We start from the raw sequence: 7,500 nt of genomic DNA, 5'->3' as shown, positions 1-7,500 counted from the left end.
TTTCCGATTGCAAAGCCCTTGGGTATTGGCATGAAATCAGTTCATATTTCAATGCATTGAAGAGTTAATAAACGCGAGCACATATGAACCAATTGGTTTGCCTGAGTTTGATTTCTTTTAAATAAAATTCAGGTCCAAATGATTGCGAGTTTGAAGCGGGTGGAATGTGTCACTGGACGTTCTGCAACCAGTCCAATTGCTGTCCTTATTGGAAACTTCATACTGGAGCCACAAGAAGTCCAAGCACCGGTCCACAGGGAGATCACACATCTGGTTTGGGTGGGTCAGGATTTTGCAATGGAATCTTTGTTGGCATTTTGTCCCTCATTAAAATTTTGAATTTTCAAAGCATCATTCCTCAGAGATTATCTGGTATACTACGTTCAAATTTTCAGAGATGCTCATTATGCAATGTACTTTCAATATTCAGTACTTTATTCTTAGCTCAGGACTGATTAGAAAACGAAAGCCCTATGCTTTTGAGGCAAAAAAAGGAAAAAAAGATTCCCCTAGAGCGGCAGAGCATGTAGATATGAAGAGGATGTACATATGTAAATGACATATATTTGAAATGCGAATAGGAGAATGTTCACATTTTTGAACATCGCAGTTACGAATGTTACCTGAGTAGTGACGCAAAGAAAGCCTCAAAAATAAACTGGCATTTAATATTCCAATATTACGCCATTTTACCATATTTGGTCAAGAGAACGCACAAAATAACTCACAACCGCAATGGATATTTATTTCCCGTTCCGATCTGTGAGAATTCATATACAAGACAAACCCTGGGTTACTGGTAAACTCAAATATTATATTTCTAAACGTCAACAAGCTTTTACCAGGTTTGGCAAGGACTCGATTATTTATAAGTTTTGGCGTAAAAAAGTTCAGCATTCGATCAAGTATGCAAAGCGGCATTATTACTCTCACAAAGTTGAGGATCTAGCGCATTCAAATCCTGCTAAATGGTGGAAACAAATTAAACAACTAACAGGTCAAGCTTCTGATCAAGGTGAATGGTTTCATAGATTTATTGGCCCTGATCAACCGGACCAATTTCAGGATTGTCTGGCTCTAGCAAATGGGATTAATGACTTATTTGTCAGTATTACGGAACAATTTACACCCTTGGTTCAATCTCCTGTTAGACATACTATTGTACCACCTAGCCTACTCGTGTCAGAATTCGAGGTCTTGAGGGATCTAAATAACTTGTCATCAAACAAAGCCCCAGGTCCTGGCGGGATTTCTAATCAAATATTCAAAGTGTTCGCCCCTGAGTTAGCACCTGTTATTTGCGCAATTTATAATCAGTCATTACAGGATTCATTTGTTCCAGGATCATTAAAACAGTCGATCGTAACACCAGTACCCAAGATTTCCCCGCCACAAGAGATTGATAATGATCTCCGTCCAATCTCCCTTACTAATAGTATTGCAAAGATCCTGGAGGGATTTACGAACAGGAGGCTTCTACAACAGATAGGAGATAAGATTGATTCCAAACAATTTGCTAGGAAAGGACATTCAACAACTCATGCCCTTGTTTACCTCCTACAAGCAATCCACGAGGCTATTGACCGTGGAAATAATTGTGTTAGAATCTTCTTCTCGGATTTTTCTAAGGGTTTTGACTTGATTGACCATCAGATCCTTATGGACGAATTATCACTGCTTGGTGTGGACCCAGTGCTTTTCAGTTGGATAAGATCTTTTTTAACAAATAGAACTCAAGCCGTGCGCATCGGAAATGTCTTATCGGACTGGAAGCATACCCATGGAGGTATACCCCAAGGGACCAAGATGGGTGTCACCCTTTTCTCGGTTATGATAAATAGACTCCTGAAGGATTGGAATGTGAGAGCAAAATACGTTGATGATACCACAGTTGTAGAAATCCTGCCTCGCAATTCAATAAGCCTTCTCGATTTGGCTGTTAGAGACACACATTCATTTTGTACTGCCCATAAGATGAAGCTAAACCCTCGGAAGTGTAATGAAATGCTGATAAATTTTATGGAGTACCCGAACTCTGTAATTCCTCCCATTTGTATTGGAAATCACCAGCTCGAACGTGTCTCATCTTCTAAACTACTTGGTGTTAAAATCAGAGACGATCTTAAATGGAATGACCACATAGACTATATTTATTGTAAGGTCGCCAAACGTTTATATACCCTAAGAGTGCTTAAAAGAGCTGGTGTAGCAAATAGCAATATTTTAAATATTTATAAGTGCTCTGTCAGATCCATTTTGGAATATGCTGTGGCTGCTTGGCAAGACATCCCTGAATATTTGTCATCTAAATTAGAATCTATACAAAGGAGAGCCCTTAAAGTAATACTCCCGGGTGTTGGTTATAAGGAAGCCCTGACCATATCTGGCCTTCCAAGTCTAGAAGTCAGGCGAGAAACATGAAGTAGGAAGTTCATTGCGACGTGGAAACTCCGCCCTCAGGCTAATGTTTATAATGTTCCTTACAATCTTAGATCTGGGAGTGAAAAGTCCGTTCACCAGGAGGCAAGAACCAAGAGAGCTAATAACTATAACTTTTAGATTTCTAGATTAATTATTATGTAGATTTTACATTAGTATACCTTAATTATTATTATTATTTTTTAATAGTTTTGTAAATGATACCGCTTGATAATTCAGTTTATACATAGTTCTAACTGCAAAGAGTGGATTAAACGATATATATATAAATATGAGACGGTAATATTCTGTAGTGTCCCGGTTTAACCGGTTTAGAACAGCGCAAATATGGACGGAAAGGGAGATTTTCCATGAAAGAAATTGTTTTCAACACGATACAAAGCCCGAGCAGTTAGCTTGTTATCGCTTGTCACTCGTCATTTCGTTTATGCAATCAAATTTGGCTAGCTTTCTGTGCTATTCACATCGTTCGCAAGCGCCCTGAAGGACAGATGATGCATTTTTTTAGAAACACTCTTACCAGATAAAATTGAAGCAAAATAACACCATAGGTTTTTGTAGTGGAATATTTAATCTCTTATTCGATGGTTTAACATATGATACTCGCGGACATTTTGCTCACTGCTCGTATTTTTCTACGCGACAACGCAACTCGCAAAATATCTGCGCGTATTATATGTTAAACCATCGAATAAGATGTATACATTTACTTTTTCTGGTTTTCTTTTCGTTGCTGCTCAAGTAACGTTATTAACTGCAATGAGCAGCAAATGTTGTATCCCAACAATGCAAGCGAATAGAATCTGCCATGCTTCAACTTCCCTACAACTCCGCTCGCCTGAGTACTTTATGTTTCCTATGACAAAGTGTACTTCACAAACACTACAGGCAGGACTGGCGCAGTGACTCACCTAGCACCAATGTGGCCTAGGTTCGACTCCCAGCAGCACGCAGTGGCAGTAGCAGTAGCAGTAGCATTAGTATTAGTATTAGTATTAGTATTAGTATTAGTATTAGTATCAGTATCAGTATCAGTATCAGTATTAGTATTAGCATTAGTATTAGTATTAGAGCGAGTTTCAATTGAGTATCGTAAAACCAAAACCAAAGTAATTACTTTGGCCAATCAAAAAGGACTGAGACAATCCGGCAAACCAATCAAAACTCGAAGTAATTACACGTAGCCGACACAAAGCGCAGGAAAATGTGCACGCGTGAGCCACGATTGGTTTTGGTTTCACTTCTGATTGGATGAAAAAATGGCGCGAGAATTTTGAACCAATCACTGAGTGAAGTAATCATAAACCAAAGTAATTATCTAATTACTTTCGACACTCAATTGAAAACCGCTCGATGAGATACTAACATGCTCTTTGTGTGAACGGAAATTTCTATTAATGCTCTACAGTAAGGGAAAATTCTAAAGCAATGCAGGCAGAGATGTCTTTGTTAAACTCATTTCCTGTTTAAATTCCCCACTCAGGTAATTATTTATATTTCGAGGCTTCAAACCCCGCAGAGCCTGGACAAACATCTTGTTTCTCTAGCAAAGTCTTTCCCGCTGGGTCCTGTCAATGCCTCACCTTCTGGCATCACATGCTTGGGAGCGGAATAGGGGAACTACGAGTGAGAGTCAATGGCAGTGTTGTTTGGAGAAAAAGTGGCGAACAGGGAGATAAATGGAGCCAAGCTAGTTTTGAAATTCAAAGTGATCAAGAATTCCAGGTATCGCAACAAGTTTCTCTTGATGTTTGTTGATCGTGGAATTATCTGGTCGCCAGCGCTTTCACATCTGGACAGTGAGGACTGATGATTGTTTCCTTCTACTTTCTCTCTTTTCTCAAAGCTTCTTTTGTTTAATTTTCAGGTTACTTTTGAGGGTGTGCGTGGTCCTGACTACAGAGGTGACATTGCTGTGGACGACATATTTTTTAACGATTGCAAGACACAAAAAGTACCCTGCAAAGGTAAGTTGACAGTCACTCGAAGCTTGATCCGCAAAAGTCGATTCTCGATACTCCATTCTCGAAAACTTCGCATGTCGAGGCTCGAGTCGAGTTTTGAGACGTTCAAGGGCCTTCGAGAAGTTTTCGAGACAATTTTCGAGACCCTCGAGTCGAGAAAACAAAGGAGTTTTCGCGTGATTAATTTTTCACGCGTCTCTTTCTGTCTTTGCTGTCTATTTTACGGGTATTATTTTATCTTACTGTTGGTTTCCATCATTTTTCGCGTCCGTCAGAAACTCTGGCAAGGCATCTAAGTTTCTTCGTTGAATTATTTACCGTACTTTTGAAAATAAAGTGTCTACCTAGCGTTGTAAGTTTCGCGATATCATTGATCGGTCTCCAGGTGCCCGCTTTGTTGATTTCAACTTCGGTATTTAATTAGCCCTCTGCCGTGTAATCACACAAAAGCTAGTTGGACAGGGTATTTTGTACTTTATGCCCCGAAAACGTATACGGAATGAGTTTTTCCATCAGTTCACTTCATTTGTACGCGGAAAGGCGTGGCATTCGCCGACATGATTTTTGTTTTGGTACCGTCACGTTATTTTGAGACAGTTTCAACTGACAGCCGATTCAACTGATCCAGGAAAGTGTTCCATAAAGACTACAAATCGCGACGTTTCTTTTCGAAAATTCATTTTCTGGACAGCCAGAGGAATAAAGTGCACTCACCCACTATTTTCTGCGTTGTCCTGTGTGATTTGATGGGTTTTTGGGACGCGTCGATTTCCCCTTCAGATCCGACGGGTTGTCACATACAATATAAAGACAAGGCGTGCAGCTTCCAAGACCGCTCACGGCCAAGTGCCTCAATAATTTAGCCGAATTTTTCCCACATTTAAAGGTCGCTCGCCTCCCAGCCTTGGGCACGTAAAATGTTGATACATTTTCTACCATCGTGCCAAAAATCATTGCATTTACACGGCTGTGTAACCTCAAAATCCTGCTCGATTTCAAGCTTCGCTCAGGTTTTTGCCATCGCCATATGATCGGGACAGAAGTGGTCGATCATTGGAATTTGATCAAAATCAAATTAACCAATCAATAAGCGCAGATTTCCCCCAAGAGGGTCAAAAATTATAAATCGGCGCTTTTTGATTGGTTAATTTGACGTTGGTCAACTGTTCACTGATTTCTTCTCACCGTATCGATGCTCAAGTGAACGGTTGACCAACCGTGTCCAAATTCGTTGTTAACGAGCCTCGAAGGATTTTGAATAATGCTAACTCTGCTTGTATATATTAAGCAATGGGTATTCCTAGATAATCTAAAAATAGGTCCGCAATGCGTACTTGGGGTCTTATGCTTAGTTTAACTCCATTCAGCCCACCATGCGTCCATGCGTGATTGGTTGAAAATTTGCCATAACAATACAGCAGCGAAATGGGTTCCTTCAGTATGCTCTAAATTTCAGGACCTGTTTAGAATTTTACATCGATGACTTGCCCATAATCTTTCTCTTATTGCCATTTGCACAGTTTAGACAACTTTTGGTGCACACTACAGCGTCTCTATCAGTTATTTACTAGTAACAGAAGCAAGGTAGCTATGTTGTAACAATATTTTTCGCCCTGAGTAAAGAATTTGACATTGTTAATCATTCGATACTATTATCCAAATTTATATCATACTATAGTATTCAAAATTCACATATGAATTGGTTTAAATCATACCTTAGTAAAAGAAAGGAAAGAGTTTTTGTAAATGGATCGATTTTAGGATCGATTTTAGGATTTTTGATTTATATAAATGACTTTCCTCATTCTTCCAATTTCTTTGCTATGAGATTATTCACTGATGATACTTCTTTAGCAGTTTCAGATATAAGTATAGGTGAACTTCTACTACAAATAAATTTAGAATTACCTAGCATTTATAACTGGCTATGTGCTACTAAGCTAACTTTAAACTTAAAAAAAAAAACAAGTACATTGTCCTTCAACCTCGAAAGAAAGTTAACTATACTCTATTACCACCATTAATGTTGGCAGGTCAGTGCTTAGAGCAAGTTTCCTGTTTCAAATACTTAGGAATTTTTATCGATAGTCACTTGTCTTGGCTTAATCATATAGATTAATATGTTTGTGATAAAGTGAGTAAGAATATTAATATAATGACCAAGATTAAGCGTATTTTAGGAAATCAGTGTTTAATTAATATTCATTATTCTGTTGTCAACCCATATCTCATATATGCATGTCTCCTATGGGGAAATACCTACGACAGCCCGTTATCTCAACTTATCCGATTACAGAATAAATTAGTTAGAATAATGAATGATGTTCCTTTACGAGACTCAATTACCCCTCATTATGAAAATTTAGGTTTACTTAGGTTTCGTCGTATTGTTAAATGGTATACATGTTTATTTATGTATGAACATATCTGTGATAATTAACAATTATTCGCCGAAGGCGAAGTGAATATTGGTGAATATTTACCGAGACGTAGTCGAGGTAAATATTCCCCAATATTTACTGGGCATGAGGCGAATAATTGTTTTAGTGTAATTTTCAGCGGTGAATATCAAGAAAGTGCAAAACAACAGGCTAAAACAAGATAAAAAGGCATGAAAAGTGCTTGATTGGCTTAGCAGCCGCGCCTCCAAAATGTTATATTCACTGGGTAGCGCGGTGAATATAACACTAAATTCTTTTAGTATAAATGCACAGGTGATTATAAAAAATCGCGCACGCTCTCATTGGCTCGCTATCTCGGATTATCAGCCGATAATCACCTCGACGTGCAAAATGGCTGCCAGTAGTCGTTATGCCCCTGTAAGTGAAGATGATTTTCGCCTTGAAATGTTTGTTTTTTTTCTCGCTTTTGAAATAATGACATGTGTATTTATACTAAAACAATTATTCGCCTCAGGCTCAGCGATTATCGGTGAATATTCACCTCGACTTCGTCTCGGTGAATATTCACCGATAATCACTTCGCCTTCGGCGAATAATTGTTAAATATTCACTTCTGAAAATTATACTAATAAGCCTTGTAATTTTTCATTATCTTTCGTATCTGAGCATCATAATTATTCTACACGAAGTCCATC

The 7,500-nt window shown here is 38.5% G+C and overlaps 1 pseudogene; it reads left to right on the top strand.

The window, feature by feature from the left end:
• The window catches only part of LOC138046824 (MAM and LDL-receptor class A domain-containing protein 1-like), a 56,793-nt pseudogene that overhangs the window by 40,304 nt on the left and 8,989 nt on the right, over positions 1-7,500 (top strand).

This window comes from Montipora capricornis, chromosome 4 (assembly GCF_036669925.1).
Source record: "Montipora capricornis isolate CH-2021 chromosome 4, ASM3666992v2, whole genome shotgun sequence".
NCBI classification, from domain to species: domain Eukaryota; kingdom Metazoa; phylum Cnidaria; class Anthozoa; order Scleractinia; family Acroporidae; genus Montipora; species Montipora capricornis.
The sequence above is the reverse complement of the archived record's forward strand: the minus strand, read 5'-3'. Positions and strand labels throughout refer to the sequence as shown.